We start from the raw sequence: 7251 nt of genomic DNA on the forward strand, positions 1-7251 counted from the left end.
AAAGAAAGCTGCACTCATCTTGCATTTTTGCCGAACCAAAATAACATGTTCAATAAATCTTTTTTAAATCTTTACATAAAGCTACCCCAGGATTCATGAGAGGACCACTTTAAACTGAAACATTTTATTCTCATAAGCATGACTCATTTAGGTGTTTCATGATTGTCCACACAACTGAACATGCGATACTTTTTCATTTATTGCAGACATTTCACAAGTCAACCAATTACACAATAAGCTGTGAATCAATATGCATCTTTGATTCTGTAATCTGCCACTGTAGTATTATTTGCAAAATATAAACATGAAGCCATTACAGTGACTGTCATGCTATCCCACATGGGATTATACAGTAAGAGACCGTTACAAAACATTAATAATATTCTATGTGCACCATTTTCCCTGTACAGAGGAAGAAACAGCTTCCAGCTATGCAGGTCACACACTGGAGTCTGAACTGAATATTAGAAATACATGATGAATACACAAACAAAGAAATCGCACACACTTTATTAATATTGTATACCCTCTTCATCAGCTCCTCATCTCTCTACACAATCTACCAATTTCAATATCTCATTTAAATCGACCATTTAAGTCACTGTTGATAATCTATATCTTTCATTATTTTTGTTAGATTTCCAAAAGATTTTCCAAAACAAAGGACATTTATGCGACATAGAACTCTCATTTATTTATTTCCCCACTACTTTATTCTTCCTCGTTAATATACTGTATGTGTTGGATTTGAACATTTCTAAATTTGGCATCTCCTAGTGGTAGAATCATAGATTACACCTTGCTGCAGCAGTTTTGTCCAAACCCAGACCACCGGGAATGAAGAGCTGAAAGCAACACATAGTCTGCCCCAATATGCAATGGGATTGTCAATTTTCTCTACAACCAAAATATAATATTATATTCACATAAAAATTATACATGTAAAGGGATTTAGTATATCCCATTTTGCAGGAATTTTATTTTGGCTACTCACACTATTATCATCCATATCAAATAACCCACAATCCACAGAGGGCTCCCACCTCTTATCTCCTGTTATTACTGAAACTAGTGCATGTTTATGTCCAGGAAATAGCAGACAGCCCAGTACTGAATATCTTCACTCCTTCACCATGACTCCATAAACCTTCAGCATAACAAAGAACTGGAAATCACCGAAATCACCATTACAGTTGCACTCTGCCATTTAACACAGATCACATACACTGAAAAACGTGTATATCCCTCCTTTTACATTATGCTATATATTTGTGGTGGATTAAAGGATAACAGCCAGAGAGTGCTTCAATAAAATATGACTTTTTTGCCTTGGCTCTCTGCAGTCTTTCCCAGGGGAGGCCCAGAACCAACCCTGCCATCTGCTGGCTCCATCCAGGTGAACAAAAACTCATACCGGCAGATGACCCAAAGCACCCTGTGTTCCCACTATGACGAAAAGATGTGCGACATCCCCAGCTTTGCTCCTTCTTTTAGGAGGTGGATTAAGATTTTTTTCTCAAAAAAACATGACACCTGTATGAGCAATTACAAGTGCACTTAAGTAATCTTGGCAAGAAAGAAAAAAAAGTTCATTTATGGAAGAGAGGGAAAGCAGGAGGGAAAAACAGAGTGTGTGTGGAGGAGAGAGAGAAGGGTGGGGAGGGTCTTTGGAGGGGGGTTCAATGCTTCTGAGAGGTGCCTCATTTTCCAGCACCATCTGTTCCTGGTTCTGTGAGCTGGAAGCCTTGTTTGTGTCAAACACCTCCCACATGCTCCGAGCAGCCAGACACCAACAGCAAGGACTCCATCACCTGTTTCAAACAACTGCACAATGTGACCCGCTGCATCCGTTAACTACTAATCACACCGCGTTTGATGATGTTGTTAACCCGCTGCTGGAGAGGTTCTTTCCCTCAGGCACCTTACAAAAGTTCCAACCAGCCCTGAGCCACTGCTAATCTGTGCTGTGGAGGAGGATGACAATGAAAAGGTTGACAGTGGAAGAGAAGAGGAGGACCCCCCCCCCCCTCCCCAGGAGGACAGAGAGATAGAAGGAAGACAAAGGCACATGGACAAGGCCATGCTCCTCCATTTCAATCAGCTACTGCTGTCTCATATGGCAGCATAGCATCCGGAGGGGAGTCACCTTCATGAATCCTAATTGCTCCCTTTTCACCACATTGCAGGGTGGTTCTATGCAAATCTGTCCAGAGAGGTATCTAGTTTATGCAAGGCCAACTGTATGAGCTGAAATGTGAGCAGGAATCTCACTCAGACAAAAGCCTTGGTAGGAGATGCTGGTATTATAATTCATTTGGATAAATTATTCATTTTGCACATGGCTCTCCTGAGTGCAGGACAGAGCGCGATTTCACACACGTTGCTAATGTTTTGACATGTGTGTATTCCACTGCATCGAAGGGCTCTGGCCTCCAGTTAAGATATATGGCTTTAATAAGAGTGACGAAGATGCAAAATAATGAGATGTCTGGGAGGAGAGAGGTGTCCACTGAGAAACAGAGAGAAACAATAACATTATTATTCAGCATGTGGACTACAGCGAATTCGGCCATATTTTTATATCGTTATGAATACCCAGTAATGCACATTTGCAGCTCCTACACATGCACACTCTTGAAATGGAGTGTGGATTTGTTAAACTATAACTGTGTAAATTATTTTATTTGTTCATAGTCAACATGAGTGGCCAGGAGGGACAGTGTACTGACATGATGAAAATATTTTATGTTTAATATATATCTCAGTCTTTGCTGTTTCAGTAGCATAACATGCACTCAGGGATCAGTAAAAGTCATGATCATTTTTTAATTATGGACTCCTCTAAGTGCCAGAGTATTATTTCACTCACTTCAGTAACTGCAACACTAGTTACAGTTTTCTCATTTGTTTGATGGGAACCTATCTGCGCTCCCACAGTTCTATATTCAACAGCTCAATATCTTCTTAATATGACGCATATCAACCTTTCAAAAGGTTTTATGTTCTCAGCAAAGTTTTTTCCCTATGTCACAAATTCAATGTATGTTTACCTGTCCCAGTAGGTTGAAATCACATTATTGATCCTTAAAACCTATGCCTTCAAACTTACTTATAGGGATAAGCCCGAGTTGGACGCCTTAGATCTGTAGTGTTAACAAAATTTGGGTTGGACCCATCTTCTCCAGTGTATGCTGACTCTAAAGCAGAAGTTATTTTCATTGTCAAGGGGAACGAGGCAAGGTTGCACAGTTATTTATACACTAGCATGTAAGCCTCTTGCCTGGCGTGTCACTTGTGGTCTGGGTGGTTTTAAACCAACATCTATTACATCATTATGTGTTGTGCTGAAAAAATTAGTCAACCAATCAAGTAACTGAAAAGCAATACAAAACAATTTTGATATCTGATGAATTGTCTAAAGGAAAGGTTCACATTTTAGTCAGTCCTATCTTAATACAATACCCAGGTGACAACACCGAAAAAGCTTTTGGTTGCCGTTCATGCTGGCCATGAGAGATCCCTTCGAAATGTGTAAGTGACAGGGGAAAAAATAAATCCACAGTCCAAGCTAATGTGAGGCTTCAGCAGCCTGAGTTACACAAATCAAGTGGTGAGCTCCAAAAGTTACTGTGGTGTTTCCACAAGTTTCCACAGACAGCGCACATTTAAAGGAAATGTTGTGCCAAAAAGACCTAACGCAGACTGCTAAAGCCTCATATTAGCTTGGGCACTTTTGACTGTGAAGGCCATTTCTGCCACTAGAAATGGTGTGCCAGTGTGGAGGAGAGGAACGATTGCAATGACCAAAAACTATTTTAAGTTATATATGAGCATATAATGATAAAGAATCACTAGTTTAATTACATTGTTATACACTACTTAATTACATCATGAGAGTGCAACATCAAGTCAATTAAGCTTCAGGGATATCAATCTGTCCAGTTAGAAAGCATAAGCAACTGTGAATCAGTGTCACCTCCTTTGGTGCAAATTAAAGTGACAACAGGTTCACTTGAAAACGGTTTGCATTTTGCTAGTGTCCTTGTCACTATTCGGGTTGCACAGGTAGTCCAGCTCCTCTAGAAAGGTACATACAGATGTGCCGTCGCAAGAAGGTTTGCTTTGTCTCCCAGCACAGTCTCAATAGCATAGAGAAGATACCAGAAGACGGGCTGTTACACAAAGAGAGCTGGACAGGGCTGTAGAAAGGCATCAACCCAGCAGCAGGACTGGTTTCTGCTTCTTTGCGTGAGGAGGAACAGGAGGAGCACTGCCATGAGGCCAACAAAAACACCTCCAGTGGGCTACTGGTGTGTACGTTGCTGACCAAACTGTCAGACACAGACTCCATTAGGGTGGCATGAGGGCCTGACGTCCTCCAGTGCGATCTGTCCTCTAGTGGGATCTGTGCTCACAACCCAGCACTGTGCACCAGAATTGGCAGGTCTGCTATTGGTTCTCTTCCCAGAAGAGAGCAGAGGTAGTGTCAGTGATGGTCTGGGGAGGCATATCCTTGTGGGGTCACATAAGACCTTCACGTGCTAGCCAATGGTAACCTGAATGCTGGTAGGAGGAGTTACGTAGTGACTACTGGTATGAATCAACTCATGAGCTGACCTAAATACTAAATACCAATAATATAAAGAAACATCCATCCTCGGCCCTTCAAAGTGAACACCTCCACATGGTAGATTCTAGCAATAATCCAGAATCTATGCCTTCTGTTATTGTCTGTAGGGTTGCATCCATTAAAAAAGCTCAGCGAATAACACCACAAACAGGTTGTGCTAATTGATGACAAATCAGGGATGGAACCCTACTGTCTAGTGAAACCAACTGCGTGCAGCTACACGTGCATGGTGCTGATCAATATGAGTTGTGTAAAGTATACAATGAAGCCCATCACCATCGCTGCCCTCAGAACATACATATACATACCCACAAATGCACTCTGACACAGGGCTTTTATTGCAAACCCCTCCATCATAAATGACCATAATCTATACTGAGCACCCAATGGCTCTCCTGGGGAAGCTCCACTCATTTAATTTTTCATCTCATCCTCTTTCACTTTATTTCCAGTAATTCAAACCCACTAAATCTAAATGTGAGGAGACACGCAGCCCTGCTGTTTTGACAAGTTAAATGACTACAGGCAATGATGTGCTTCCCAGCCAGTCTGTAAGCAGCACACGTCTCCAGCCACCGCCTCTCTGTGTATTTGACGTGCATGCTTCATCCACGAGCACACTGCTCCTTATTCCTGCAGCCGACCCTCTGCCGCATCTTTTTTGAGGTGAAATTGAAATGGATTGTGTAGCTCAATATTTTATTGACATCAACTTCACAGAATGTTGCTACAGTGACACTGGGGATAATTATTTCACCACAGATTTCTTCCTCCCCGCATTTCTCTCCTCTCTCTCTTGCTGCCTTCCTCCAAGCCCTTCCATTCCTGCAGAGAATTAGTTCTGCATAAATTACCCAGTGGAATATTGAATCAGTCTCCAGCCACCAAAGGCGAGTCTGTGTGGCTGATTACCGAGCACTGCGCACAACACGCATGCAGACAAACACACACAGGAAGAGGGAGAGGGGCCTCTAAGCGAGGAGCTGACACCATTGCAGAAAACATGGGAAGAGGAGGAGGAAGAAGAGGGGGGGGGGATCAGCCAATCTGGATATGGAGAGTGAAAGCTGTATTAGCCACCCTAGCTACACACTATCTGCTCATTACTTAGTCATTAGCAAGGGCATGGTTTTAAAGGAGGGAGGGATCAATCAATTGTCATGGGTCAATGTTTTGCAGCCCCATTATGAACCTTGGGTGACTCTGTAAATTAAGCACAGCAATTACTCATGTTAATTACACAAAGATGGTGGTCACATTGATCTACAAATACGTTTTGCATAATGTAAATGGTATGATGAGTAAACACTGGGTTGCACTCGAGTGTTTAAAAGTACGGCCCGCACACGAGGGAAGAAGAGGGGAGCACTTCTCTCTGCTCTGAGAGGATGCTAATGATTTATTTATTCTGCAGCGCAGTGCCGAAAGAATTAGTTCATCAGCGGATTAGTCTATTAACAGAAGAATGTATTAGATGATTGATTAATCCAGTCATTTGTCAAGCAAAAATGCAAAATATTCCCTTGTTCCAGTTTCTCAAATGTGAGGATTAGCCACTTTTCTTTTAGAGTTTTGGCTGTAGGTCAAACAAAGCAAACAATGTAAAGACATTATGTGGGACTGAGAAATGTGACACTATTTTTTGGCTTAATAAACTAAACAATTAGTCAACTAATCAGTGGTGAAATGTGACGAAGTAGGCTACATTTACGTACAATTTGAGGTATCAGTACTTTACTTGAACATTTCCATTTCATGACAGTTATACTTCTACTCCATCACATATCACAGAGAAACACTGTACTTTTGTTACGGGCTTGGGTTGGTTGGGAGTGTTTTGTATTTGTTTCTGTGTTCATTCCCTGCCCTTGTGTTTGCTCTTCTCTGTAGTATGTGTTACTTTGTTTATTAGTTAGGTTTACTTGTTATGAGTTCATCGGTGTTTCTAGTCTTGTTTCTGTGTTCTTTACTTCTGTAGGTTTTGTTTATAAGTCACTTATGTTGTCTGTTATGTTTCATGTTGTGACATTGTTCCTTGAGTGTTTCAGTTAGCTTTACTTCCTGTTTTAGTTTTTAGTTAGTCTGCCCTAGTGTCTCTTGTCATGTTTTACTTCCTGTGTGTGTCCTTGATTGTCTTTGTAGTCTCATCTGTGTGTAATTAGTTTCTCCCTCACCTGTGTATTTAAGTGGTTGTCTGTCTTTCACTTGTTGCCAGTTTACTTTTGATGTTGCTGTGGATATTTCCTGTATTTTCCCGTGTTTCTAGTGTTAGTTAGTTAGTTAGTTAGTCTCTACAGAAGTCTCAAGTTTAGTCTTTTGTTTAGTTTCATGTCTCTCGGTTCCTCTCATTTTGGATTTTTGGACTTTGTTTTCACCTGCGCTGTAAAGGGTAATTTATACTTCTGCGTTGAATTGACGGCGTAGGCTACGGGGCTACGCAGAGGCTACGCCGTCGCCCGACGTGCACCTCCTCAAAAATGTAACTACACGTCGAGTCGACGCGGACCGTAAGCACTGTGATTGGTCAGCTGGGTAGCCTCGCAATGCCTCCAAGCCGACCGGAAGTACTCAGCGCTTTGAAGTAACTTTTACTAGCGGCCAAAACGGCGGCTGTAACACAG

This window comes from Micropterus dolomieu, linkage group LG14 (assembly GCF_021292245.1).
Source record: "Micropterus dolomieu isolate WLL.071019.BEF.003 ecotype Adirondacks linkage group LG14, ASM2129224v1, whole genome shotgun sequence".
Taxonomy (NCBI): domain Eukaryota; kingdom Metazoa; phylum Chordata; class Actinopteri; order Centrarchiformes; family Centrarchidae; genus Micropterus; species Micropterus dolomieu.